At 41.3% G+C, this 27,631-nt stretch overlaps 2 pseudogenes; one reads left to right on the top strand and one right to left on the bottom strand.

Moving 5' to 3' along the window:
* Positions 1–689: 689 nt before the first annotated feature.
* On the bottom strand, positions 690–26,260 carry LOC108528044 (3 beta-hydroxysteroid dehydrogenase/Delta 5-->4-isomerase type 1-like; annotated as a pseudogene).
* Positions 9,759–10,343, top strand: LOC108528045 (RNA polymerase II subunit A C-terminal domain phosphatase SSU72 pseudogene; annotated as a pseudogene).
* Positions 26,261–27,631: the final 1,371 nt, after the last annotated feature.

Here is a 27,631-nt window from a genome sequence, read left to right as displayed (position 1 = left end):
TGAACAAGTTTCCTCCCGATGAAATGGAAATAGTCACCTCACGTCAGAGGTTTCTGATGAGTATTAAGTGAGGTAATATATGTCATATGTAGGTCAGGTTGTAGATCCCTGAAACATACTAGTGCTTATTCAGCCTTCATCCACCCTTCCTGACCCTCCCACTACTCTGCCCACCCCTAAATCCTGGTTTCATGGTACTCTTCTAAATTGGAGATGGTGACATCTGGAAATGAAAGGGAAAGGAGGAAAGTATGTATTAACAGAAGCCATGCCTCCCTCCAGGTTGAGCATTAAAAAGCATTTATTGCTCTTTTCATTGAACTGTGTGAAGAAATGGGAGATTAAAAAAAAAAGAAATGCTTTCTCATTTAAGAGGGGAAATGGAGCTCCGGTAGTCAAAAGAGACCCTCAAGTTAAAAAGAGACCCCAAATTGTTCAGAATTAGCCACTGATATTCGGTAACGGCAAATCACATTGTCTGTCCTTTGGTATATGGTTAGCACAGAAAGCTTCCTGTTGGGCGAGTGACTCCACAGGTTTTGATGACATGAGGAAGACAATAAGTTGGCCATTGGGTGAAAGGGAGGAGGCAGGACCTGGGCTTGTGCCCTTGTCACCTTCTGTATGAAGCCAGGAGCTTGATGACATCTCCTAACAACACCCACATGCACATCTCTGTCATCCTTAAATCACCGAGTCTTGGACTTCAGGGTCTCCTTGTGCCGGTCCACAAGGGAACCAACCCACTCCACGGTTTTCTGCTGGGCTTCCTCCCAGCTGTAGAGCAGCTTATATGCCAGATCTTACTGAGCCTTCTTGCAAGAGAAGGTGAACACGCTATTTGGCAATGTCACTGTGTAGCGATTGAAGGGGAGTCGACAGGTATAAATTGGCCTGAGCAGGAAGCTCACTATTTCCAGCAGGAAGCCAATCCAGCCTATCAGGGCTAAAGGAAGGCTCCATCTGGAATCAAGGCAGAGGCGTCTCTCTTTGCTCAGGGTGTAACTAAGGTTATCATAGCTTTGGTGAGGTGTGTCATCTGAGATGTAGTGGAACTGACCTTGGATGCTTGGGGCCTTCTTGGGGTCCTGCCCACAAGACCAGAATGTGGGCCCAGGCCACGTTGCCAACATAGACTGTGTTGATTGTGGATAACTTGCTGACACCTGACAGGATCCCACTGTAATGGGGCGTCATTTGTAGTGGCAGAAAGGATTGGGCTTTCTTCCTCATAGATATACATAGGTCTTAAGGCACAAATGTACAAGATACCACTATTTTTCAGTGTTCACCCATTAGCTGCCAGTACAGCCTCCTCAGCAAGCTTTTTGCTCTATGTGTATGGAGCAGACCATATGTTTTCCAAAGGCTCTTATTTGTGGCCATTCTGGATGATCTCATTGTAGGAGTTGGGCCTGGCTACCTCTATGATGCTGGTGTGGATGAAGCCTGGCATACTAGCTTGGACACAGGTTCCCAACAGAAGTTGGGTACCTGCCCACGAAGAGTATGCTGTCAGTGTCAGGAAATATCCCCATGGGGCCGCAGCCATGTGCACAGATCCATGTGCCCCATTCTCCACTCCCAAGTGCAGTGGTTGTAACACACTCAGGTTACCACCGAGTGTTGTATTCTTCTGTGGCTCTGACTGAGATTGGGGCCATGCTACAGCCATAGGAAAAACATAAAAATAAAAAGAAATGAACATTTGGGCTCTAGAGAGGAAGAATTTCTAGACTTTTGGGTTTTGTGGACGTGTGTGTGTGTGTGTGTGTGTGTATGTGTATACTTTAATTTTGGAGAAGAACCTAGAGTTATCACTTTATATTTTGACAAGTAAGAATATTGCAAAATTATGATTTTTTCATTGATACCATTAAAGACAGAGTATTTAAAACTAAAAAATCAGGAAACTATACTCTGAGAATATGGACAGTCCCAGTCCTTAGGCACAAAAGGGCAGTGGAAGAATTCACATCACACACACACATTCACAGTTGTATATAAGCAATACACACTCAAATATATACATGCAATTGCTGGTATTTTTCTCATTTTGTTGAAGACTAATAAAACTTTTTCTCATTTTGTTGAAGACTAATAAAACTTTGACTAGTAAAACTAAATCCCTAGAGTCACTGAGCAAATAGTGGGTTTGGGGAGATTCTGGATACCTACACACTTTTCCTGATTGTGTGTTCTCTAGGCAAGCTGCTTCCAATTCTGGTTGTGACTCCGTTTACCCAGTTATGTAAAGGGGGGGTGATGGTGATAAACCTTCCTTCTACTTAGTATTCCAAACCGTGCACTGGCGTTTCCTGTGGAGCCTGGTGGAGGACGGGGAGGGAGTGTGCCCTCTGCTGGTAACACCTGCATGGGGAGGACCTTGCTACCCTGAGCTGTGTGAAAGCAAAGCTCATGGAGGTATCCAGAGCGTCTTCCCTTGAAGAAGGAAGAAAATCCTGGGCAAAGGATCATTTTATTTGCTTATTTTGTACTCTTGGCTCCTTTTACAGTCTCTGTGCAATTTGAGTTTCTGGAGAGACAGTCTCATCTTTTCAAAAATTAATCTAGTGGCAGAGAAAATACGGAGTTAGTTTATCTTCAAGTGGTAAATGACCAACATTGTGAAGTATTCTCTAAGCCTGCGAGTGATAATGGTTTTAGGAAACAGATGCCTCTAACACTTCCCCTGTCATTTCACATCCCCTGTTTTTGGGAGCTGTGGAGAGTAAGAGTTAAAATGAAAAACTAGTTTTCTTAGCACACTCCTTGCACGTGTAAGGGGGACTTACACGTTTATGGGTATAGTGAAACTGAAAAGTTTTTTTTTTTTTTTTTTTTTTTTTGAGATGGTGCTGGAGACTCAAAAGCAATTAGTTGCATTAGGAAAGGCATCAGAGTAGACTGAATGTGGAGGGCCAGGCCAGCAGTGGGGTGCTATGGTCCTGAAGAGACTGGGCTCTGGGAATCAGAGGGTGAGACTACATGACAATATATCTTAAGCCAATGTGTCTGTAGGTTTAAAGTAGATTGGAAAGCCACAATTTGCAAAAACCACCCAATATTTAAGGAATGTGATGAAGCCAATAATTCAGGACTTAGTCCTTCTTGTGTTGTAATTTTTGCCCTGGCACCAGAATATGTAATAGCTTCCAGGAGTTCCAGCTATAAGCTTGGAATTGTCTGTGTGATTGCAATCACATGGTGACAACACTCAGAATCTAAATTGGACTTCTGTTGTATTCTCACCACTCAATTTGTCTTTTAGCAGTTTATTGGGTACATTTTAGAGTCTTTCATTTTGTGTGGAATTAGATCCTCCCCTTGAAATGCTGTAATTAACATCCCTTAAAAAAAAACTTGAATAAAATATTGAAACCTAAAAAAAAAAAAAGAAAAGATACATTTTTCTCACCACTATATGGCACATACTCTAAAACTAACCACATAATTGGACATAAAATAATCCTCTGCAAATGCAAAAGAACAAAAATCAAACCAAACACACTCTCAGGCCATGACACAATAAAAAATAGAAGTCAAGACTAAGAAAATCACTCAAAACCATGAAATTGCATGGAAATTAAACAACATATTCCTGAATGACTTTTGGGTAAATATGAAATTACATAGAAATTAAACAACATATTCCTGAAAGACTTATGGGAAAATAATGAAATTAAGGCAGAAATCAAGAAGTTCTTTGAAACTAATGAAAATAAAGATACAACATACCAGAATCTCTGCGACACAGGTAAGGCAGTGTTAAAAGGGAAATTCATAGTACTGAATGCCCATATCAAAAAGTTGTAAGGTTCTCAAATTAACAACCTGACATCACAACTGAAAAACTGAAAGAATTAGAGATGCAAGAAAAAATCAACCCAAAGCTAGCAGAAAACAAGAAATAACCAAATTGAGAGGGGCTAAACTGAAGGAAATGGAGGCATGAAAAACCATTTAAAAGATCAATGAATCCAGAAGTTGGTTTTTTGAAAAAAAAAAAAAAAAAAAGATAAATAAATAGTCCACTAGCTAGACTAATAAAGAAGAAAAGAGAGAAGATCCAAATAAACACAACTAGAAATGACAAACGAAATGTTACCATTGACCCCACAGAAATAAAAATAATCATCAGAAACTACTATGAACACCACTATGCACACAAACTAGAAAACCTAGAATAGATGATTAAATTCCTGGACATATACACCCTCCCAAGACTGAACCAGGAAGAAATTGATTCCCTGAACAGACTGATAATCAGCTCCAAAAATGAGTCAGTAATATATAGCCTACCAACAAGAAAAAGCCAAGGACCTGATGGATTCATAGCTGAATTCTACCAGATGTATAAAGAAGAGCTGTTACCATTCCTACAGAAATTATTCCAAAAAATTAAGGAGAAGGGACTCCTCCCCAACTCATTCTATGAGGCCAGCATCATCCTGATACCAAAACCTGGTGGAAACACAACAAAAAAAAAAGAAAACGTCAGGCCAATATCCTTAATGAACATCAATGCAGAAATCCTCAACAAAATACTTGCAAATGAATCCAGCATCAAAAAGCTAACCCACCACAATCAAGTAGGCAAATGAATCCACATCAAAAAGCCAATCCACCACAATCAAGTAGCCTTCATCCCCAGGATTCAAGGTTGATTCAACATATGCAAATCAATAAATGTAATTCATCACATAAACAGAACTAAAGATAAAAGCACATGATTATCTCAACAGATGCAGAAAAGACTTTTGATAAAATTCAAAACCCCTTCATGTTAGAAACTCTCAATAAACTAGGTATTAAAGAAACATACTTCAAGATAATAAGAGCCATCTATGACAAAACCACAGCCAACGTTATACCAAATGGGCAAAGGCTGGAAGCATTCCCCTTGAAAATTGGCACAAAACAAGGATGCCTTCTCTCACCACTCCTATTCAACATAGTATCGGAAGTCTTGGCCAGAGAAACTAAGCAAGAGAAAGAAATAAAAAGAGGAAGAAATAAAAATAGGAAGAGAAGAAGACAAACTATCTCTATTTGCAGACGATGTGATCTTATATCTAGAAAACCCACACAGTCTTGGCCCAGAAGCTCCTTCAGCTGATAAACAACTTCAGCAAAGTTTCAGGATACAAAATTAAAACACAAAAATCACTAGCATTCCTGTACATCAACAACAGCCAAGCCAAGAGCCACATCAGAAAGGTTGTCCCATTCATAACTGCCACAAAAAGAATAAAATACCTAGAAATACAGCTAACCAGGGAGGTGAAAGATCTCCACAATGAAAATTACAAAAACTGCTCAGAGAAATCAGAGAAGACACAAAAAATGGAAAAAAAATCTCATGCTCATGGATGGGATCATTAAAATGACCATACTGCCTAAAGCAATTTACAGATTCAACGCTATTCCTATCAACCGACCAATGACATTCTTTATAGAACAAAAAAACAACTATTTTAAAATGTGTAAAGAACCAAAGAAGAGCCTGAATAGCCAAGGCAATCCTAAGCAAAAAGAACAAAACTGGAGGCATTAAATTGCCTGATATCAAACTATACTACAGGGCTACAGTAATCAAAGCAGCATGGTACTGATACAAAAACAGGCACATAGACCGATGGTACAGTAGAGAGCCCAGAAATAAGGCCACACACCTGATCATCTGATCTCCGACAAACCTGACAAAAACAAGCAATGAGGAAAACACTCCCTAATTCAATTAATGGTGCTGGGATAACTGGCTAGCCACATGCAGAAGATTGCTGCTTGACCCCTTCCTTATACCATATACAAAAATCTACTCAAGGTAGATTCAAGATTTAAATGTCAAATGCCAAACTATCAAAACTCTGGAAGACAACCTAGTCCATACCATCCTGGGCAGGGGAAAGCACAAGTATTTCATTACAAAGACACCAGAGGAACAACAAAAGGAAAAATTCACAAGTGAGATCTAGTTAAACGTAAGAGGGTCCGCACAGCAAAAGAAACTATCAACAAAGTATACAACCTACAGAATGGGAGAAAATATTGGGAAACTATGCATCTGACAAAGGTCTAATATCCAGCGTCTATAAGGAACTTAAACAGATTTACAAGAAAAAAACAACCCCATTAAAAAAATTCAAGGGGGTCATGCTTTCTGAGGCCAAACTAATAAATAATTTAGTGAGTGAATTGAGAGACGGGATGGTCTTCCTTGAGATCCAAATTTGATTTCACAAATATTTCAAAACAGGAAGCAAAAATATAAGAAACCATGAGGAAAAGATGAGGGACTTGGAGGATAAATCAAGAATAACAAAGTGTCACAAGCAGTAAAAGGTATTAATGGAGAGAAGACAATAATTAAACCAAGAATAGTAGATTATTCCTTGAACTGTAATAAAAGGCTCACTGTTCCAGGTTAAACCATGCTGTCTCAACAGAGATGAAAAAGGGGTGATATTGTCCCTAATGGGGCAAATATTGATTCTTGGGGAGTGAATAAAATCTCACTCTCTTTATGTACAAAGCACAAATACAGTACATAAACAAATATACAATATACCTGTGCTATTAAAATTGTATGAGACGGCGATTAGGAAAAAGTGTCTAAAAAGGCTCCATAAGTGGGGATTGATGAAAAAATGGAGAAATACTGGACTAGAGTGAAGAGAAATAAGAAACATTGAGGCATCTGCTGGTAAAAATTTTGAACACTAAGGAGAAAGAGAAAAATTTTACAAACATCCAATTAAAAGAGCATCTTATCTACAGAAGAAGAATGATGCTGGAATTAGACTTTTTATCTCTCGCGCTGGAACAGACAGTGGCATGACAGTTAAGGACTACTGAGAGAAGGGCCTACAGCCTAGCAATCCTGTACCCAGCCATGATGTGGCCCCTGTGTCAGGGTGAAGGAAAGATACACAGCAATTCAGACAGTTTATCTCCTGTGTTCCCCACAGAGAAACCTACTTGAGAGAAGACTTTCCAAACATTATCACTTATGTGAACCTGAACAATTCGTGGAAATGGGAAGAAAAGAACACAAACCTCTGGGGTTCACCACTAGACTTTGTGATTCACTGGTTTGGGGTCTACATTTTCATTTTTTACAAGTTCCCAATTAATGCTAGTGCTGCTAGTCTAAGAACACACTTTGAGAAACTTTAAGGTGTTTCCTAATTTGTTTGTGTGTTGGTTTGTGTGTTTTGAGACGGAGTTTGGCTCTTGCCCAGGCTGGAGTGCAATGGCATGATGTCTGCTCACTGCAACCTCCGCCTCCCGGGTTCAAGCAATTCTCCTGCCTCAGTCTCTGGAGTAGCCGGAATTACAGGCACCCGCCACCATGCCCGGCACATTTTTTTTGTATTTCTTTAGTAGAGACAGGGTTTCACCATGTTGGCCAGGCTGTTCTCGAACTCTGGACCTCAGGTGATCCCCTTGTCTCAGCCTCCAAAAGTGCTGGGATTACAGGCGTGAGCCACCAAACCCAAAACGATGACTTCAAGTGAAATGATGTATAATAAAATTAATTTTATCATAGGCTAATTGATATGAACAAGAGTCACAAAAACATCACCAAATTTCTAAATAAAGATTCAGCACACTTAGAATATGAAACTTAGAAACAAATGTGAGCTGCACATACAATTAAGAAAGCCTAATAAAACCTAGTAAGATTATTATTCACCTAATTTTTGGTGAATCAGTGGGTGATGGCGGTTGCAGTTGTGGTAACTTAAACCAAGGAATAAATGTTTGCAAAGAAAAAATTGTAAGGAGCACCTCCTACTACTACACAATTAAAAAATCAATAATGACAGACACTGCAGGCTGGCTGATCTATTTTGTACTCTCATCGTTATTGTCTTGCATTTGTATGATTACTGCATGTTTTATGAATTTTTATTTTTCAATAATTTGTATTCATTCACTCATTTTCCAACCTGATGATTCCAGTTCAGGGTGGCAGGTGGCTGGAACTTATCTTGGCACCTCTAGGTGTGAGGCAGGACCCAGTGTTGGACAGGACCCCATCCGGGGCACAGCGCACACCCTCACACTGGGACCATAGAGATGTCAGTTCATCTAATTTGCACATCTCTGGGATGTGGGAGGAAACAAGAGTATCCAGAGAAAACCCACACAGACATGGGGAGAATATGCAAACCCCACGCAGACATTGGCCTGCCAGAAGTCAATTTTTTAAATTAATATTATAATAAAATGATATTATTCGAGGCTGAGCACAGTGGCTCATGCCTGTAATCCCAGCACTTTGGGAGGCTGAAGCGGGTGGGTCACTTGAGCCCAGGAATTTGAGACCAGCCTGGGTAACATGGTGAAACCCCATCCTCTACAAAAAAAAAAAAAAAAAAAGCCAGACATGGTGGTAGTTCCCAGCTACTCTGGAGGCTGAAGTAGGAGGACTGATTGAGCCCAGGAGTTTGAGGCTGCAATGAGCCATGACGGCACCACTGCACTCCAGCCAGGTTGACAGAGCAAAACTGTGTCTCAAAAAATGAAAAAAAAAAAAAAAAAAAAGATGTTATTTGAGAACCTGCTGTATTTGCAATGTAAGAATCACCGTAAGAGGGACGTAGAAAAATACAGTATGTTGCTTCAAAGATAGATTTTGTCCCTGCACCAGGGACAAAAGTGATGTCTCTGATCTGATTTATACTGAAATGAATGTGAGCTATGCATACATTTAAGAAAGATTAATAAAAACAAGTAAAATTGGGCCGGGTGAGGTGAGGGTGAACTCACCTATAACTCAGTCCTGACTGGGTGGGGACACCTGTGTGGAGAGTTACTGAATTAGGAATTTAATCATTTTGATTGTATTTGTGAGTAGCAGTCCATTACCATAATCTAATCAATTCAAAAGTGACATGATTATCTTATTTTTTGAAACCCCATTCATAATTTTAAAATCTCTTTTATTTTCTTAATAAATTATATAACTACTAAAAAAATTCTAAACATTGCATTTAAGTGTAGAAAAGCTCAAACACAGCTGTACTTGGAGGCAGAGGATTGCATCAATTTCTGCATTCCCTGAAGAATCATTATGAGTTCAATAATATCAAATGCAGAAAAATGTGGTGTTCAATAACTCTTAAAATAGCATAAGCAGATATGTTGTTCAGAATGGGATTCTTTTTGTATTGGTGAAAAAAATTTGTGAGTTTCTGGACAAAGCTATATACGGTGGTCCTATGATTTATGCAACTGCACTTCTTGAACATTATGAAAATTAAAACAAGCAACAATACTTGTAATTCATCATTAAATAGGGTGCGGCCTTGGAAATTGTCAGCGTGTTTATCATCCAATTTCATGTCTGAAGGTCCCTGGAGAGTCCTATGACATGCTTGCAGGAAGCTTAATTGTCTTGACCATTGTGAATAGCAGCCCCCATTCACTAGTACAACCAACAGAGCAAACTCCAGATTTTAAATGAATCCGGACTGGGTGGTGCCACCTTTGTTGAGAGTTACTGCTTGAGGTAATTTAATCATCTTAATGGTTCTTGTGATGAGTTAGGAGTCCATTATCACAACCTAATCAATCCACAAGTCATGAAGTCTCCACCCACTAATTAAGGTGACTCAATATAAACCTGCCTCCTGTGCCTCCACATTAGCTCATTTGGAAGACCTGGGTATAGGTGGTTGTCTCCTTGGCTCAGAGTCCGTGCTGCAGCTGAGGCGGCTGTGTCTCTCTGGTTCCCAGTGGCCGCCATCATGCTCTCCTCCTCACTCAGGGTGGCTGTGGTGTGTGTGAGCAACATCAGCAGGAGCATGGAGGCCCACGGCATCCTCAGGAGAAAAGGGCTGAGTGTCCGGTCTTTCGGAACTGAATCTCATGTGAGGCTACCAGGGCCAAGACCCGGTCGTCCTGTAGTTTATGATTTTGCAACAACATATAAGGAGATGTACAATGACCTCCTCAGGAAAGATAGAGAATGTTACACCCACAACGGAATCTCACACATCTTGGGAAGAAATGAGAGAATCAAGCCCGGTCCAGAAAGATTTCAGGAGTGCACTGATTTGTTTGATGTCATCTTCACCTGAGAGGAGAGTGTCTATGACACAGTGGTGGAAGATCTGTGTTCCAGAGAACAGCAGACCTTGCAGCCTGTGCATGTGATCAACATGGACATCAAAGATACCCTGGAAGATGCCACCCTGGGAGCTTTCCTCATCTATGAGCTTTGCCAGTGCCTGCAGCAGTCAGACGACATGGAAGACAGTCTGGAGGAGCTGCTGTTGCAAATGGAGGAGAAGGCAGGAAGAAGCTTTCTTCACACCGTCTGCTTCTACTGAAGATCTGGGCTGGCGTTGTCCCCTTCCTCAGTAAGAACTTAGGCATGGACTTTAGTCCAGATTTATTGTGAGAAGCATCTGCAAAGACCTTCCACTGAGTGCTGTTTGTATTACTTTTGTACATATCATCTGGAAAGGGACGATTACCAAGGAAATATTTTATGGGTAATGAGAAGGACTAACAGTTTTAAAAGCACTGAAACATGCTTGGCATTGTTCTAGGTGCATTACATAGAATAACGAATTTAGTGCTTGTATCATTCTACAAGGACGCTATCCCACCATGACTGCATTTTCTAGATGAGCAAACAGAGTTGATAATGGACCACTGGAAAAATGATTTGTTTAAGGGTACTCAGCAGATAAATAACATTGTATAGATAAGCACCTTTTAAATGAACTTTCTTTTCACAATGTGAGTGCTATTTTTTTTAATTTTAAATTTTTTAAGTTAGTTGAGACCAGTGGAGTGTGGTATATTAACTTAAATGTTGTTCTTCTTTAATAAGAGTATAATATTACATGTTTAAAGAGAAATGTTTTACCTATAGATCATATATTTTTTACTAATGCTCACTTTAATAGATAAAATCCAAGTTGGATAATGAACTACATATTATTGTAAAATTTGGAATTATCTACTCAAGTAATAGTTCATCAAATTTAATGAAATAAAAAATTTAAATAAAAGTATATTCTTATTTCTGTTTGGGGATGGATTTCAAACCACTAAGTGACATGCTTTTGTTTAAACCTTATGAATTACACTGAAAAAAAAAAAAAGGGACCTTTCAGAGTGAAAATTTTATTAAGTTTAAAATGTTCATTGCTTTGAGCATTGAGAACATCAGGTGATAAACCTAATGATGTTTTCAAGGAGAAACAAGTGAAACACTTCATAATCCTTGGTAGTGGCACTAAACCATGTTCATTAATAGGAGAAACATAGATCCAAAGTAGTTGTTCATAGTTGAATTAATTTACATGTTATCTATTGAACTAGACTTATTATGGCAACCTAAAATAATAGCAGAGATTAGCTCTTAAAAGACAATGAGTTTATTTGAATGAAGAATTGGAATCAGGAATGCACCGGGTATAACAAGTCACAGGTGTATCCTGAGAGGTTGGGATAAGGGGAAACTTTTAAAGGGAAAAAGAAGTCCACAGAAGCTGCTTGGAAATGAATGTACTGGTCACAGCAGCTGATTGCAGGAGTTGGCATTAGCTTATTGGTGCAGACAGCCATTGTTAGGCATGTGTTCTTGCGAGAACATTTTATCTGGAATGCTGCAGTCTTGAAGAAAATGCAGTTATAGAAATACGTGTGTCCATGCAGAATGAGCAAAGTGTGTAAGACCTGCTGATGGTGTAAAGCATGTAGGATGTGCCATAATCTCTTGTGGGTTTTAGGGAGTCCTTGTGATAGTTCTTATCTCAAATATACAAGCATAGGCTCCCCTCCTTCATGACCTTCCAGCTCCACTTCATCAGCCTTCTCCACTGTGAATTCAGCCTTTTTCACGTTTTCCATGCTGGACTCTTCAGAAAAAGTCCCTATGTGCTGCCCACATTTAAGGAGTGTGAACTTGTGCTCTACTTCCTTGTGGGTGGATTATCCGTGTAAATTATATGGACTTACTCCACACAGATGTGTCTATTCTCCCCCTCATGAATGTATGTATTCAGTTATTGTTTCATAGCAGTATGGAATCCTGGATATTTATTTTTCTATGTGGGGTTACAGTTTGATCCTTCTTTGTTTTGCTGCTCAAACTGTTGCTGTTTTGGCCATCGCAAGCGCTTTCAGTTGCCTCCTGGGCCCTTTCACGTGCCCCATTGTGGTGTTTGTTTTGTTTTACTTCATTTTTCGTGGAAAGGAAACTCACTCTGGCATTATGAGATGCCCCAGGTTCGTCTTATATATTTCCAGCCTCAGTCCCAGAATCAACAATTTCTCCAAATCATCCTGTTTGTATTACTGGAGGACGATGAGAGTAATCAAAATCGGGTGTGCTTGATGCTACTAAGGTACCAGCATTTTCTGTCCTGCATCCTTTGGCTACATTTAATTTTTTTCTGCTTGTCTTAATTTTCAGTTTGATTGTGAGGCATCTACATATAACTTTCTTTGTTTTTAAGCCTCCTTGAAGTTCCATGAGCTTTTGAATCTGTAATTTTCAGCTTTTACCTAATTTGAATAATTTCACAATTATTGCCTCAAAACAAAATCAGTCCCGTTCTTTCTCTCACCTCATTTTGAGACCCAAACTACACATCCGTTAGACCTTTTGATATTGTTCCTCCAGTACCTGAAGATCTCTTTCTTTTCTTTTTTGTTCTTTTTTTCTCACTTCTTCAGTTGGATAATTCTGCTGATAGACCTTATGGTTAATTTTTAGAAGTAGGATTACTGTGGTCAAAGAGAAGTATAGGCCAGAAACAGTGGCTCACGCCTGTAATCCCAGCACCTTGAGAGGCTGAGGCAGGAGAGTCGCCTTGAGGCCAGGAATTCAAGACCAGCCTGAGCAACATAGTGAAACCCTATCTCTACAAAAACATAAAAAATAGAAATTAGCTAAGTGTGGTGGCACATACCTGAGTCCTAGCTACTTATAAGAGACTACTTGGAAGACAGAGTAAATGTGTTTTTAAATTTATTAAATATTCAAGATTCCCTCCATAGAGGTTGTAACATTTTTCATCACCACTGGCAAACATGCCTTTTCCCCTCACAAACTTGCCAGCAGGGTATAGTGTCAAGCTTTTGAACATTTGTCAATCTGACAGTTTGTCAGGTACATTTGTGCATCTGTAAAAATAGCTTCCAGCCATTCTCTCTGCTGAACACATGTGCCATTCCCCTATCACGATGTGCAGTCTCTTACCTATCCCCTTTTATCCAGGGACATTGCCTTACAACTTGCTTCAACCAACAGACTGAGCTTGAAGTATTACATACTCTGCTTCATGGATTCGACTTGTGTAAAACCACAAACAAGCCACATGGTGATTACATAATCCAGGTCAGACCTTGGGGTAGATTGGACATGGGACCAGGAGCAGTGGCTCACACCAGTAACCCAAAATACAAAAATTAACCTAGTGTGGTGCCATGCACCTGTACTCCCAGCTACTAGGGAGGCTGAGGCAGGAGAATTGCTTGAACCTGATAGGCGGAGGTTGCAGTGAGCCAAGATGGCACCACTGCACTCCAGCCTGGGCAACAGAGCGAGACTCAGTTTCAAAACAGAAGAAGAAGAAGAAGGAGGAGGAAAGATTGGACATGGGAAGTGAGGAGGGAGAGGAAGTAAAGGAGAGGAAATAAAACAATTACAAATAAAGCTGTTAACATACTTATAATGTTAAGTTTTTTTCATGAAATATAAAGTATTTCCCTCATTCTTTGAGTGTTTTATTAGTTTTCTTATGGTAATTTTAAAACGGAAGAAAAAACACACATACACAAAAACAGAAAACCAAACAAAATAAAGGAGTTGGTTAAGAAAATGTTATAAGGCATACATCAGGTAATCAAAAAATAGAAATTTGTCAGACACACCTAAAGCAATGTTCATTTGACCGGTCCTTATCACAATATCCTTCTTTCTGGCATAACTCACTTTTATAGTTAAGATTTATCTTCAAATCTTCCTAAAATTTGTATCCAAATGTCAGTTTTCGTCTTCAATAACCATGTGAACACCCATTTGCCTCTTTCTCTGGCTACTTCCTCAAGAAACCATTGTATTTTCAATACAGCAAATCTAAATCTGAATTTCCCACTCTACATAGTAGATAGTCAGATATAGGAGGTCACCATTACAACTTCCAATCAGAGCTCCCCTCCCTCTACCCAGTAAGCCAACACTAGAGGTGTTCAACAACCTAGAAAGTCTTCTCACCATATCTGCCCAACACATAATCATGCCCCATACTTCCCACACCCTGATTTTTAGTGATAATATTAGCTCTCACCTCTCATGCTTCCTCACACCCAACTACTGCCACAGTTCTTAGCAATTCTAGCATCCACACAGATTATCCACCCAACACCCTCAACACTCTCACTTCTTCTCCAATTGCACTTGTCTACACCCCACCAGAGACACTCATGACCATAGTCATGAAGAACTTCACCACCAGATCAAAATCTGAAACAGTCATGCCCCAACTATAAGACCACATCTTGCCATTCACTTTTGCTTCTTTATTTTAACTATAAGGGCTGTTTGACCATGCATTGTGCCACAACCCATGGATTCCACCCTTTCTGGTTCAAAGTCAGGTTTCATGGTTTATCACTATAATTACACCTTTTCAAACTCCCTCAGCATTTCTGCACCTTGCTTTTCTGTCACATTTGCATTGTCCATGTCCAAACAGAGAGAAAAGAGAAACTCAACCACCTTGTCATGTTTTTCCAAATGGATTGGCTGGAAAAAGTAATATCTATGGGACAGTCTCACCTTTATCTTCAGAAGAGCTCTCAACACTATCACAAAAACCTACACTCAAGTTTGTATTCCCATATTTTGAAACAATTATCTATACCAAATATCCTCACCCCTATCCCCAGTCATGATTCTGACTGTCCACTGACAGCTGATGGCCTTATCTTAAGCCACATTGACAGAATAGAGAGAAACTATCAGTGAGGAAACACCTCACTGCCCTACCACCAAAACTTTCACTTACATATTTGGACCCAGCCACCCTGAAAGTCAGAAATCTGAGAGTAATTCAAAAGTCCTCCTTTTCTCATCAAGAAGTCCGCTCATTCAGCTCTAACATCCCTCTCCCATGTGTCCATTCCTCTGCCTTTTCACAAACACTTCTTTCCTCCAAGCTTCCAACCTCTCCTCCACGAACTACTGTACCAGCTGGGTTCCCCACTTCCAGTCTTGCCTCTTGCTACCTACACTCCAAGAGGAAAAAGAATATTTTCTTAAAACTTTGATGTGAAAGTTGTTACTACCAAGATGAAGTCCACTATCGTCAGATCCAGGTGAAGTGGAGCTGGAGGGTCGTGAAGGCGGGGGAGCCCATGCTCGTATATCTGAGATAAGAACTATCACAAGGACTCCCTAAAACCCGCAAGAGATTATGGCACATCCTACATGCTTTACGCCATCAGCAGGTCTTACACACTTTGCTCATTCTGCATGGACACACGTATTTCTGTAACTGTATTATATTCAAGACTACAGCATTGCAGATAAAATGTTCTCTCAAGAACACATGCCTAGCAATGGCTGTCTCCACCAATAAGCCAATGCCAACTCCTGCATCAGCTTCTGTGACCAATAAACTTTGTTTTAAAGTAGCTTCTGTGTACTTCATTTTGCCTTTAAACGTTTCCCCCTACCCCAACCTCTCAGATGTACCTACGACTTGCTATACCTGGTGCATTCCTGTTTGCAATCCTTCGTTTAAATAAACTCGTTGTCTTTTGAGAGCTAATCTCTGCTGTTATTTTAGGTTGCCATAATAAGTCTAATTCAGTAGATAACATGTAAATTAATTCAACTATGAACAACTACTTTTGATCTATGTTTCTTCTATTAATGAACATGGTTTAGTGCCACTACCAAGGATTATGAAGTGTTTCACTTGTTTCTCCTTGAAAACATCATTAGGTTAATCACCTGATGTTCTCAATGCTCAAATCAATGAACATTTTAAATTTAATACAATCTGAATCTCTCAATATGAAAGATTGCTTATTTCAGTGTAATTTATAAACCTTAAACAGAAACATGTGGCTTCGTGGTGTGAAATCCATCCCATCCCCCAAACATAAATAAGAATACACTTTTATTAACATTTTTTATTTTATTTTATTTGGTGACCTATTATTTGAGTAGATAATTCCAAATTTTACAACAATCTGTGGTTTATTATCCAACTTGGGTTTTACCTATTAAAGAGAGTATTAGTAAAATGGATATAATCTATATGTTAAAACTTTGTCTCAAATATGCAATATCATATTCTCATTAAAGAAAAATGTTTAAGTTAATATACTTCATTGGTCTCAACATAAATTTTTTAAATTTATATATATGTAATATATAACACACATATATATACACACACATACATACACACACGCACCATTCAAAAAGAGAAAAGGGAATTTATTTAAAAGGCAATTTAAAATGGCCATAATTCTGCCATCATACAGATCAGTCAGTGTTTAAAATGATGGTAGTAGCACAGTGGACAGTCTTTGATCATTATGTAGAATATGCCTATGCATCAGGAAAGAGATTAGAATATTTAATAATGTATGTACAGCTGGTGGTTAGTTTGTTTAAATCCAAATTTAATTACCTTATTGGATATTTGATTTTTGGTTATTTAATCACAGTCATCTTTAACAGCTACATTGATTGGTGTTCTATCTCCTGTAATCCCGATGGCTTTTTCTTGCCTACCATTTCACAGAGGTTCAGACAGCGGTAGTAGTTCCCTAGGAGAGTTTATTGATGAAACAGCTTCTGCAAGATTTTAAAAGTTTCGTTCTTTTATAGACTGATTTTAAAAAAGCAAATGATTAATAAAAGAAAATATACATTTGTTGGTAACTGATTTTAATTATTTTTTAAAACCTGGACCTTTCTGGAAGGGCAGCATATGAAAACATCAGTCTCGAGGAGGGGACAACAATACTACCTCACTACTCCACCTGCAATGACTGGTTGTTCAAACACAGTGGACTGTGTAGCTATATGTTTTATAATTCATAAAGATAGCCTCAATCATCAAGAAATACTTTTGATATTTTATTTTCCCTCAGAATATCTAGAGTGCTAAATTTTAACTACCTTTTGTTGAGTCAAACTGTGGGATTCTGATTTGTATTAAAATTGTAAGCTCCACACTGCTATACTATCATCCTGGAAGGGTGCTGTATGACTGAGGAAGAGTGAGAGAGAGAACGAGAGAGTGTGTGTGTGTCAGAGAGAGAGATGCTAACCTTGTAGCATATGAAGAATGTCTGTACCCTGGTATGATAGTTATGTAATCAGTATATTTGGTTTCTAGATCACTGTGCTTCTTTCTTTTCAATCTCTAATTAAAGATGCTTAAATTTGGTTTGTTAATTCGATTTTAGAAATTATAATTTTAGTTTATATTAATTTCATTTATATCTTACTGAAGAAATCTTTCCAGTTGGGAGGAAGTTCTAATATTCACATGTTCTAATACTTTGTTTATTGTAAAACAGCTAAATTTGGAGACACGTAAAGCCTTGTTTACTCTATGTGGTTCAGCTACTTTCCATTTAGTATTACACACTCAAATTTACATTTATCTATTAAAATTGCCATTTTATTAAACCTTTTATGCACAGTAGATTCAACTTGTGTCTGAAGTCTCCTGTGCTTTGTTCTGAGACTTCCTTCGCGTGACCTTAAAAAGGATTGCAATCTGACAGACACTTCATGAAAAGGGAACGGTTCTGCGTTTAACATCCTTCTTGTGTCGAACGTTGTAGGACAAAACACCGTAGCTGCATTGAACCCTTGAAGTGACTGTTGCGTGACCATCGCTTTCGGTGGCACATGCTTCCGACATCTTCATGGAACGAGAATGTGTGCCCTACTGTGCGTACCATCGCAGAGGAGAATCCGGAGGTGATGGACCGCGGTCACTATCGTCAGTCGGTTTGTGAAACATAAACCACTGGTTCCACTTTAGCAATTGCCATAACAGAGAGCAGGAAACCTGAACCTGTCTGCGACTTTTTGTGTCCTAATTTTCCTCATTTTGAATCTATGTGCACTACCACAGCTACATCAGTTTGATACAGTATTGACAAAATTATCAGTTATATTTGCTGCTTGTGATCTATTTGTAGACCTTAGGCATTAAAAATGGACTTAATCCATTTTTAAGGCTGTGTGAATTCTTTCCTAAAAGCACGAGGAACCGTGTTTGCAATACTGACCGTTGGTTCATAGAGATGAAACAAATTATAACGTTCATCATCAGTACGGACGTGCTCCAACGCCACATGTTCTGCATAGTAGGTAACGCAAAGCACACTCAATCGAGTATCTTCTGCGTAAGACCCCACAGTAGCGCCTTTACACCATCTGAGCATAATCTTTGTCGTCTGTACAACTTAACGCGTTACCACTGTACTCACCCTCTCTACATTTTGATATATCTTAATCATCTGGGCATCTGGGTTACGACAATAACCAGGTCACTGAGAGTCCAAAAAATAAAAAGTAAAAAACGCTAAAAAATTAACAACAACCCGCCTTATCCAGAACTTACAGGCTAGGGCTGGGATTCGCTCTTTTTAACAAGATCCAAACGTACATCAAAGCCAAAAGAACTACTGTACGAATGATGAGCAAGGGTCCTGTTGTTCTAGGACAGTCTCATTTTCGTCTACACATACGCTTTGTTAGGTCAAGTGCGGTAGTTTTACTACTACCAATCGTACGATGCAAGCTCGTGCGGAAGTCCTGAGAGATGACAGGTGTTACCAGTTGTCGGCAACATTCAGGTTTGGAATGTGTCGCGTCGAATATTTGCAGGGAAACTTGCGTTGGAGAGAAAAGCATTAATATAGGACCAGTAACGCATTTTCACTGCTAACACAGAATCGGAGCAATACTGCCATATAATCTAGCATCATAGAATAGCGTCCTGTTGCGCCGGCACGCCTGCAGGAATGGTTGTTAGTCATTCGTTACCAATTTTCAACATTAATGCTGCTACACTTCCCTTGTTGTCACAGACCAACGCGGGATACCTCGTGTGAACGCCACGCAAGACTGTGCATTTCAACGCCCTGGCCTTCAGTGTCGACTGGCTCACGTTGTTGACGGGTTTGAATTCATGCCCTATCCGTTATTCCTTGTGATGCTGTTCTTGCTTTTTTGTTTGCTCTTCTTACTTGTGTTGAGACGAGGTCGCTCCACTCTGTCGACGGTAGCGCGTGAGTGCAGTGTCGAAGATCTGTGGCTCGGCTGAAACCTCTGCGCTTCCTGGGTTCACGCCGACTTCATCGGCGCTGCCTCAAGCCTCTCCGGCAGTAGCTGGGATTACAGGCGCCTGCCCACTTTGCCCGTGGTCCCCTAGATCTTCTGTATTTTTACGTAGAGAGCACGGGTTGTCAGTTATTCGCTTCGCCCGACGGCGCTGGATCTCGGACTCCTGGTCTGCAGGTGATCCAGCGCGCACCCGGCGGCCCTCGCCAAACGTGCTGACGATCCTACAGGTGGTACAGCCAGCATGCGCCGGCCCGCAACTCTGGTTTTTCAACTGAAAGTTTTAACGCAAGGGATCGGTATTGAAAAGGTGTTTGCGACTTATACATTTTGCAGCATCTGGTTGGTACTATGTTGATCAGGCGGGAAACTCACAGGAGCGAATGGAACACCTGGGAGTGGTAGTGGTGGTCTGTCTCCCTCCGTCGCGCCCCCTCAAATGAAGTGTGAGCCCTCAGAGCACTGGGAAAGACTGCACATGCAGCAGGTGCCTGTGTTGGTGAGGTGCCTGACCGCCTCACCCGGCCATGGCCCTGGAACAAGACGAGGCAGCAGTACGAGGCGTCTACCTAGAGCCTGGGTTCTGAACGACGGTCCTCTGCTCCTTCACAGGTCGTTCTCACGCGGTGAAATAGCTTCCTTTGCAAAGGTAAAGCTCTGTTGACTGCGCCCTTCTGGGGCTGAAAGGATCGCTTTCGAACGCAGCGTCAGTCCCATGGGGATCATCTGGAGCTGCAGAGGTTACTAGCGGAGAGGCACAAGCAGAAGGTGAACATGAGCACCGCTCTAATTGCTCTGCTCTGCTTAAGCTGAGATCGGGCTACGTGTTTGGGTCTATATTCTCTTGTGCAACCTCATCTGTTCATCTCTAAGTCGGATGATCGATCTGATTCAGCAGTCAGTTTAGAGAAACGCCACCTGCAATATGGAAAGAGCCTTCGAGCTGAGGAAATTTCGCTACATCATCCGGCGTGCCGTTACAAGGAATGTAGGTGGCGGCGGGGAAGGGGGTGGTGCCTTTGACGCAAGGGAATACGTGGACACCGTTTCTAAGAAGTGAGTGTTCTATGAGAACAAAATAGGGAAGCAGTGCGTTGCCATAGCTCCCTGCATTTCACTCTCCTCAACTTTGCAATGATACCTCCTAGTTCTAGTATCACACATGTTCTGGTAGAACTAGGCGAGATTGAGCGCTCTACCAACGGTCACGTGTACATTACCGCCCAAGCATCCCAGTGGGGGCAGAGAGCGCAGCGACTTCAATCCCCCAGGCTGGTGTTGAAAGCGTCGCTTTGGTTATCTCTGGCAGATTGGTCCACCTTTTGAATACTCGCCACTGTCTGTTCCAGCAGGGAAAAGGTTTCCACCATCACCAGCGAGTAGGGTTCATCCTCTGTGTGGGAGAGAATGTGATTTGTTCCGGTTATAACGTCAACACCATATCGCTACTTCCTGAAGGTGTTTAAAGAATAGCCGCGAAAAATAATAGCAAGTGTATACGGCAAAAAAAGTAAAATACCAAATCTGGTACCACATACGGGAGAGAGGGCTGGGAATCACAGCAAGAGTAATTGGTTCTGTAACAGAAGTGTTTCTATGACTATACATGAATATTGCACTCGCGAGCTACCCCAGGTTCCCACTGACAAGACACTAAGCGCAAACTAAATATAAAATAAATCTAAAATGTTGCTTCTCAGGAGAAAGAGTTTTTTTTTTTTTTTTTTTTTTTTTTTGGATGGAGTTTCGCTCTTTTTGCCCTGGCTGGAGTGCAATGGTGCGATCTCAGCTCACTGCAAGCTCCACCTCCCGGGATCAAGCAGTTCTCCTGCCTCAGCCTCCCAAGTAGCTGGGACTACAGGCGCCCACCACCATGCCAGGCTAATTTTTTGTATTTTTAGTAGAGATGGGGTTTCACCGTGTCAGCCAGGCTGGTCTCAAACACCTGACCTCAAGTGATCTGCCCACCTCGGCCTCCGAAAGTGCTGGGATTATAGCGTGAGCCACAGCGCCAGGCCCGAATGCTTATTTTTTTAAACCAGTGGTACAGGGGTATACAGAATAGAGCGTGAAAGGCCCACTTCGTCCTCCTCCATCACTCTCACTCCCCTTCGCAATGGAGTCCACTTCTACCCACAGTTGAAAGAGCTTCCACAGCCTTTGGAGTCACACAGGAGTGAGTTTAAAGTCTAACTCTCCAACTGACTTACTTACCTGGGGAACCTGGAACAAGTTACTTGTCATCTCTCAGTCCTAGTTTTATCATCTAAAAAACTAAAGTTAGCAGTCTTGAACTCCCTAGTTGGTAGTGATCAGCAAAGGCACTTGGCCCAGAGTACAGCAGGTGTTCAATGGAGAAACTTCTCTTTCCATCCTGTCCTTCTTTCTGATTCTCATTTTCCCACATTGCTCCATCTCCTCCCCAGGATACTATACCTTTCACATTGACTTTCATGATAGACTCTCTGTGAGTGACACAGAATTCATCAGTGATAGAGGTGGTGTAGATGATGACCAAGAAGTCCTGGCAGGCTCTTTTAAGGCATGACTCATCCAGAACGTCTCCTTCCAGCACTGTCAGCTTGGTCTTGTTCTGGAGCTTCGTATCAACATGGGTCAGGTCATTGCAAGGATTTCTGGATCTGGCTAGGAAGTTTTCTGATAAAGGTGATGTTTCATAGGTGTTCAAGGATGGTTAGAGTGGGGGTGTTAGAGTGGAGGGTGTACATTCCATAAAAGGAACAAGTAAACAAAGGCACAGAAATCAGCATGCATAGCGATTGATTGGGAAAGAGCAAATATTTGTTTGTACCTCACCTCATTCCAGGAAACTAATCTGAACAGTGCGTTGTCAAGTGTGCTTGGAATATAAGCATTGCTAGAGCCATGGGAAGCTCACTGTATTTCTTAAGGGGAGTAAGGTGATTATAGAGAGTTGGGTATAAGAGGAAAATATTTTAATTTAATTCTATATGTAACCAGGAATAATGATTTTGGGTCTCTGGCATCATACTAAATAACACCTATTAATTATATGTAAAAGAAGTAGAAAAACAGACTGGCCACGGTGGCTCACCCCTGTAATTCCAGCCAGCACTTTGGGAGGCTGAGGCGGGTGGATCGCTTGAGCACAGGAAGTTGAGACCAGTCTGGACAACGTGGTGAAACCCTGTCTCTACTAAAAGTACAAAAATTACCCGGGCTATAGTGCCTATAGTCTCAGCTACTTGGAAGGCTGAGGCAGGAGGATGGATGGAGCCCAGGAGGTGAAGGTGGCAGTGAGCCAAGATTATGTCTCTGCACTCCAGCCTGCTGGATAGCAGAGCAAAACACTGTTTCAAGGAAAAAAAAAAAAAAAAAAAAAAACATAAAAGAGAAACAGAAGCAGAGTTGTGATGCAGGAAGTTAACCTTGGCTTGAGGATATAAAATGGACTGGTATAGGGGATATGAGAAATCCAGGTGATCAAGAGATTAATCAGAATGTCTGTGCCAAGGTTTAGATGAGGGCTGGAGGCAGGGTCCAGCAGTGGAAGCAGAGGAGGGGAGAGATACACCAGATTGGAATTTCAGACCTTACCTTGAAGGTCCTGGTACCTACTGGAGCTGGGCTGAGAGGAAAAGGGGAAGATAAAATCACCCCCACAGTTTCCTGCTTGGACAACTGGAAGGAGAGTAGAGCCATGACTCAGGAATTACAGATAAAATGATAAAATGATGAATTGTGAATGAATGAATGAATTTCATTGATATGATGAATTTTGTTGAAAACTCTTATCAAATAGCATCAAAAGCAGACAGAGATGCTGACAATGAGTTAGCCACCGATGAACTAACATCTCAGCTGTCTAGCCAGGGTTAGTGGTTACAACATCAATGTTTTCAGGCTCCTCTGAAATCCACAGGTAGTGATGCTGCCAGTAAGGTTGTCACCTGGAATTAGCCCACAAAATGAACACCATGCTACATGGAGCTCAGATAAATACTCTACTCTCATTTGTGCTTTATAATCTGCATGCGACTCACGGCTTGCTTCTTTCCTTTTATCTCTGTCTGATGAGGTAGCTATTCTGAGTCCCGCTTTATTGGTGAAGAAACTGAGGCTGAGAGAGGTTAAGGAGAGACCTAAGATCAGGCTTCTAGTGAAGGCTCAAATCTGCCCATCCCACCTGTCATTTTTGTACCCTGTACACCAGGTGCAGGACTGGCTGTTTAGAATCCACTTTTCTGAGAAAGAGTAAGAATAAGCCAGTTTAACTGAAACTGGCAACAAAGGCTAAAGAACAGTGATAGTAAAATTCAGAGTGAAAAATTCAAGGCTGGAGAAATTCCTTCCTGGGGTACAAGTAGGACCATTTGCTCTCCTGATGCCTCTGCCATGTTTTGTCTATTTCCAGACCTTTCCCTTTGTCAGGCAACTCTAAGAAGGCCCTGAAGTGGGGGAGGTAGGAAAGAGGCTGCTGGGGAGGAGGTGGCTAACAGCCTGAGAGTGGAATTTTCTCTGTTTTTTTCCATCTCTGCCCTTCCTACTCCCTTCCTCTGCTTCTTTGCTGCCAACTTCAGAAAGACTGGCTCAAAGGAATTGCTATGTCAAAGCAGAAGAACTCCAAAGCAGAGAGAAAAGGACTCTTCCCCAATGAGTTTGCAGGGATCTAGAAGGACCAGGAAAGGGGACTTTGTTGATGAAGCCATAGCTTCCTCCTTCTCCAACGCACTTGGAGACTTGTGGACTTGGCAAGTGTTTTATGTAGACTAAATGCAGTTGCTTTTATGACATGACTTGACCTAGAGGGAGGTCTAGAGAAGCTGCTAGACAACTACAGCTTAAGAGCACAGAAGCTGCACTAGACTGTCTGGGTTCAAATCCAGCTTTGCCATAATCTAACTGAGGCACCTTGGACAAGTTGATTAACCTCTCTGTCTCGTCATCTGTAAGAAATAAGGCTAATAATATTACCAATCTCATAAGGTTGTTATGAGCAGTAAATGAGTCAGCATATGCAAAACCTTTAGCACAGTGCCTGGCACAGAAAGAACACTGAAATGATTCTCTGTATTATCTTCATACAGACCCCTGCCCATCCATTATGCCCCCTGCATTTTCACTATAGGGGAACTGTTCCTCTAGTCTGAGCATTGCTTTTTTCCTGATATCAGATGCTAGATTGCAAATATTGCTGAGACACAAGGATTACAAACATTTAATATTGGTTGTGCATTAATATTTGTTTATCAAATACACCATTAAAACAGAGTGGAGGAAATGGGACATTTGCAGAGGTCAGAGAAGAGTGAAAGAAGAGTAGATTGTTGGGTGTGGTCCCGGAGTGTGGTCAATGGGGGGCTTCTCTGTGCACAGGGCAGGACCTCTGGGCAGCCAGAGCCCACATGTAGACACACAGTCCCCTCAATCCTTTGGGTTGGGGAAGATGACAGGGAATTGGTTTGGGACACACATGGAGGCAAAGGAAGAGACTGAAGATCCACTTTGCCAAGTATCAGCTCCAGGGCCAAGTGATGAAGCCTCTGGATGAAGCTCTCGTCTGAGCTGTGTTACACATTAAGCAGATGTTCTTGGCAAGTCACGCTATGTTTCTGCACCTGATGGGTTCTTAGTTCAGTTGTATGTTACCCCACTTCTTTTTCTTTTCTTTTCTTTTTCTTTTTCTTTTTTCTTTTTTCTTTTCTTTTTTTTGAGATAGAGTCACGCTCTGTCACCCAGGCTGGAGTGCAGTGGCATGATCTTGGCTTACTGCTACCTCCACATCCCGGGTTCGAGTGATTCTCCTGCCTCAGCTTCCTGAGTAGCTGAGATTACAGGGGCACGCCACCACACCCGGCTAATTTTTGTATTTTTAGTAGAGACAAGGTTTCACCATGTTGGCCAGCTGGTCTCAAACATCTGGCCTCGTGATCTGCCCGCCTTGGCCTCCCAAAGTGCTGGGATTACGGGCATGAGCCACCGCGTCTGGCCTGTGACCCCTCTTCTAACTCCCTCTTGGGTCTATTTGCACAAGAAGTTGCTCCTTCAAATTCTGCTGTCAATTTATTTTGGTGATAACAGAGACAAATGGTTTTTTAAAAAGCCATATATGTGAAATCTAAATGAGGCATGTCTGGCCTCATACTGCGTCTTACTCTGTCTCTGCTCTGTGCTGTGCACTTGTGTGCACTCTCTCTCACTGATGCTGTCTCTCTCTCACTCTGTCTTCTCATTCTCTGTGATTCTCCCCCTCATTTGTCTCTCTCTGTCACACACACGCACACACATACTTACACACTCATCTTTCTTTTTCCCATTTCCTTTTATTTTGCCTTCACTAAAGATGCTAAGGATGCTACAAAACAAAACAAAGCCTGCGGAAGTCTAGACAGAGAGGGACTCACTGGTGAGGTCTCCAGGTAAATGGTGGTTCTTGTGAATGTTGCACAGCAATTGGCAAGACAAAATGCTTCAGAACAAATGAGTTGTAGACAAGAAAGAGAACTGATGATGAGAAGAAAAAAATGCGTGGAGGCTGAGGCGGCTGCCTCTCAAGTTCTGCGTCAGGGCCAGAATCCAGTCTCCGGACATCACATCCAGTATCTTTCCCACTATGCCATTTTATACTATTTAATATTTCTTTTTTGATTACTGTGGATGTGAGATTGGCTTTGATTTGACTACAACGTTCCATAACTTGCTAGACAAGGTCCACCTCCCAACATGCATGGAGGGTTTAAGATGGAGCCACTCACCCATGACCCAAGTTTACTTACTGGAAAATTCCTCCCTCAGCTCTGGTCTGAAGGCTTTGTCCAACACCCTGATCTCCTTCAGCTCCTTCTCCTCCACCAAGAGGCGGACGATCCTCTGACCCAGAAACCCTCCTGCTCCTGTCGCAAGGCAGCTCCAGCCCGTCATGGCCAATCCAAAGTAGCAGGAAACCCTCGCCAGGAAACAAGATGCTGGAGAGCAGATCTGATTAGGGTGATCCAGGAGGGGACTAAGAAGGGTGGTCAAATGCTTATGTATTCACACAGATCCCTTATTTTCTTCCACCCTCTGTTTTGCAAAAATTCCATGTCCCCACCACTGCCAGTGGTAGTTGAAAAAAAAAAATGCAAAAGCTCTAGCCGTTTGTTAGATTGTTAAAAGGTGGACAGAGTAATCAGGGTGCTGGGCACCTCATCCCCTGTGGCAGGTCTGAAGCTTTATGCACTGTGGCTTCTGGCCCAGGTCGTATCAGTTTGTACTCTGGCCACATACTCATTGCTCTCTCCTCCTGCAGGATCCCTTATCTCAAAAGAATACTGACCTTTAGGCTATATCTAGTTCTTCCCAGGAACAGTAGGAGAAATCCAATCTTAACGCTACAGTGTGATAAAGAGTCTTGGATTTAGCCTTAACAAGACACTGGCCAGTTGATACCAGCTGTCTGGGATCTGCAACCTGTGATCTTAATCTAGACTGGGAGAAATCTCCCAGTGAAATGTGAATTTTGTTCTTGTGCAATAAATACATCTGGAGGGAAATCTACGTTAGCCCATTATCTCCTCTGTCAGAGTATCATTTGAAATGTTACTGCCATCTTGCAAAATTTAGAAATTTGCAATGGTGACAGCTCCAATCACTAAGCTTCATGGAGATGACTTTCTTTCAAACTCAGTATATCCAAAACTTCAGTTGCCATTTTCCCCTGGAGAGCTCTGGGTTCCTAGATGAAGAACATCATTGAAGGAAAGCTCTCTAGTGATAACCACTTAATCATATGGCCTGTACCACAAAAGTAGGGATTTTTAGTTGTATGCCACAATGACTTTTATCATAGATGTTTGAACTTATCCCATATTTTTGCCTGCAAAACAATTCTCAGCAAATTCCTGAACTGAAGATGCTGTAAGTGCTTTTGAAGCCTATGCCCCAGAACTGCCCAAATATCTCCATCATAAGCTCTCCAAGACACTTTCTTCTATTTTAAAAAATTGAGAGGTAATTTATATGCATTACAATGCCCAGATCTCAAGTGTTCAGTGTCAGTGAACCTTGACAGTCATATATGCCCATTTAAGTACCACCCAAAGGAAGATACAGATCATTTCCTTCACTCCAGAAAGATTTTCTGCCTGCTCTCTGTTATCTTTCTGCTCTTCCCCGAATCTACCTCATAGGTTTTGTGCATGGAGTACAGAAAAATTGACCATTGATTGTCTCTATTGTTTGTTCATTTTTCTATTTCATGATTTTCATTATTTTTTCATTGACTTACATTTATTAACTTTGGGTTTATTTTAC

The sequence above is a fragment of the Rhinopithecus bieti genome, unplaced genomic scaffold (assembly GCF_001698545.2).
Source record: "Rhinopithecus bieti isolate Rb0 unplaced genomic scaffold, ASM169854v2 scaffold_3040, whole genome shotgun sequence".
In the NCBI taxonomy this organism is placed as follows: Eukaryota; Metazoa; Chordata; class Mammalia; order Primates; family Cercopithecidae; genus Rhinopithecus; species Rhinopithecus bieti.
The sequence above is the reverse complement of the archived record's forward strand: the minus strand, read 5'-3'. Positions and strand labels throughout refer to the sequence as shown.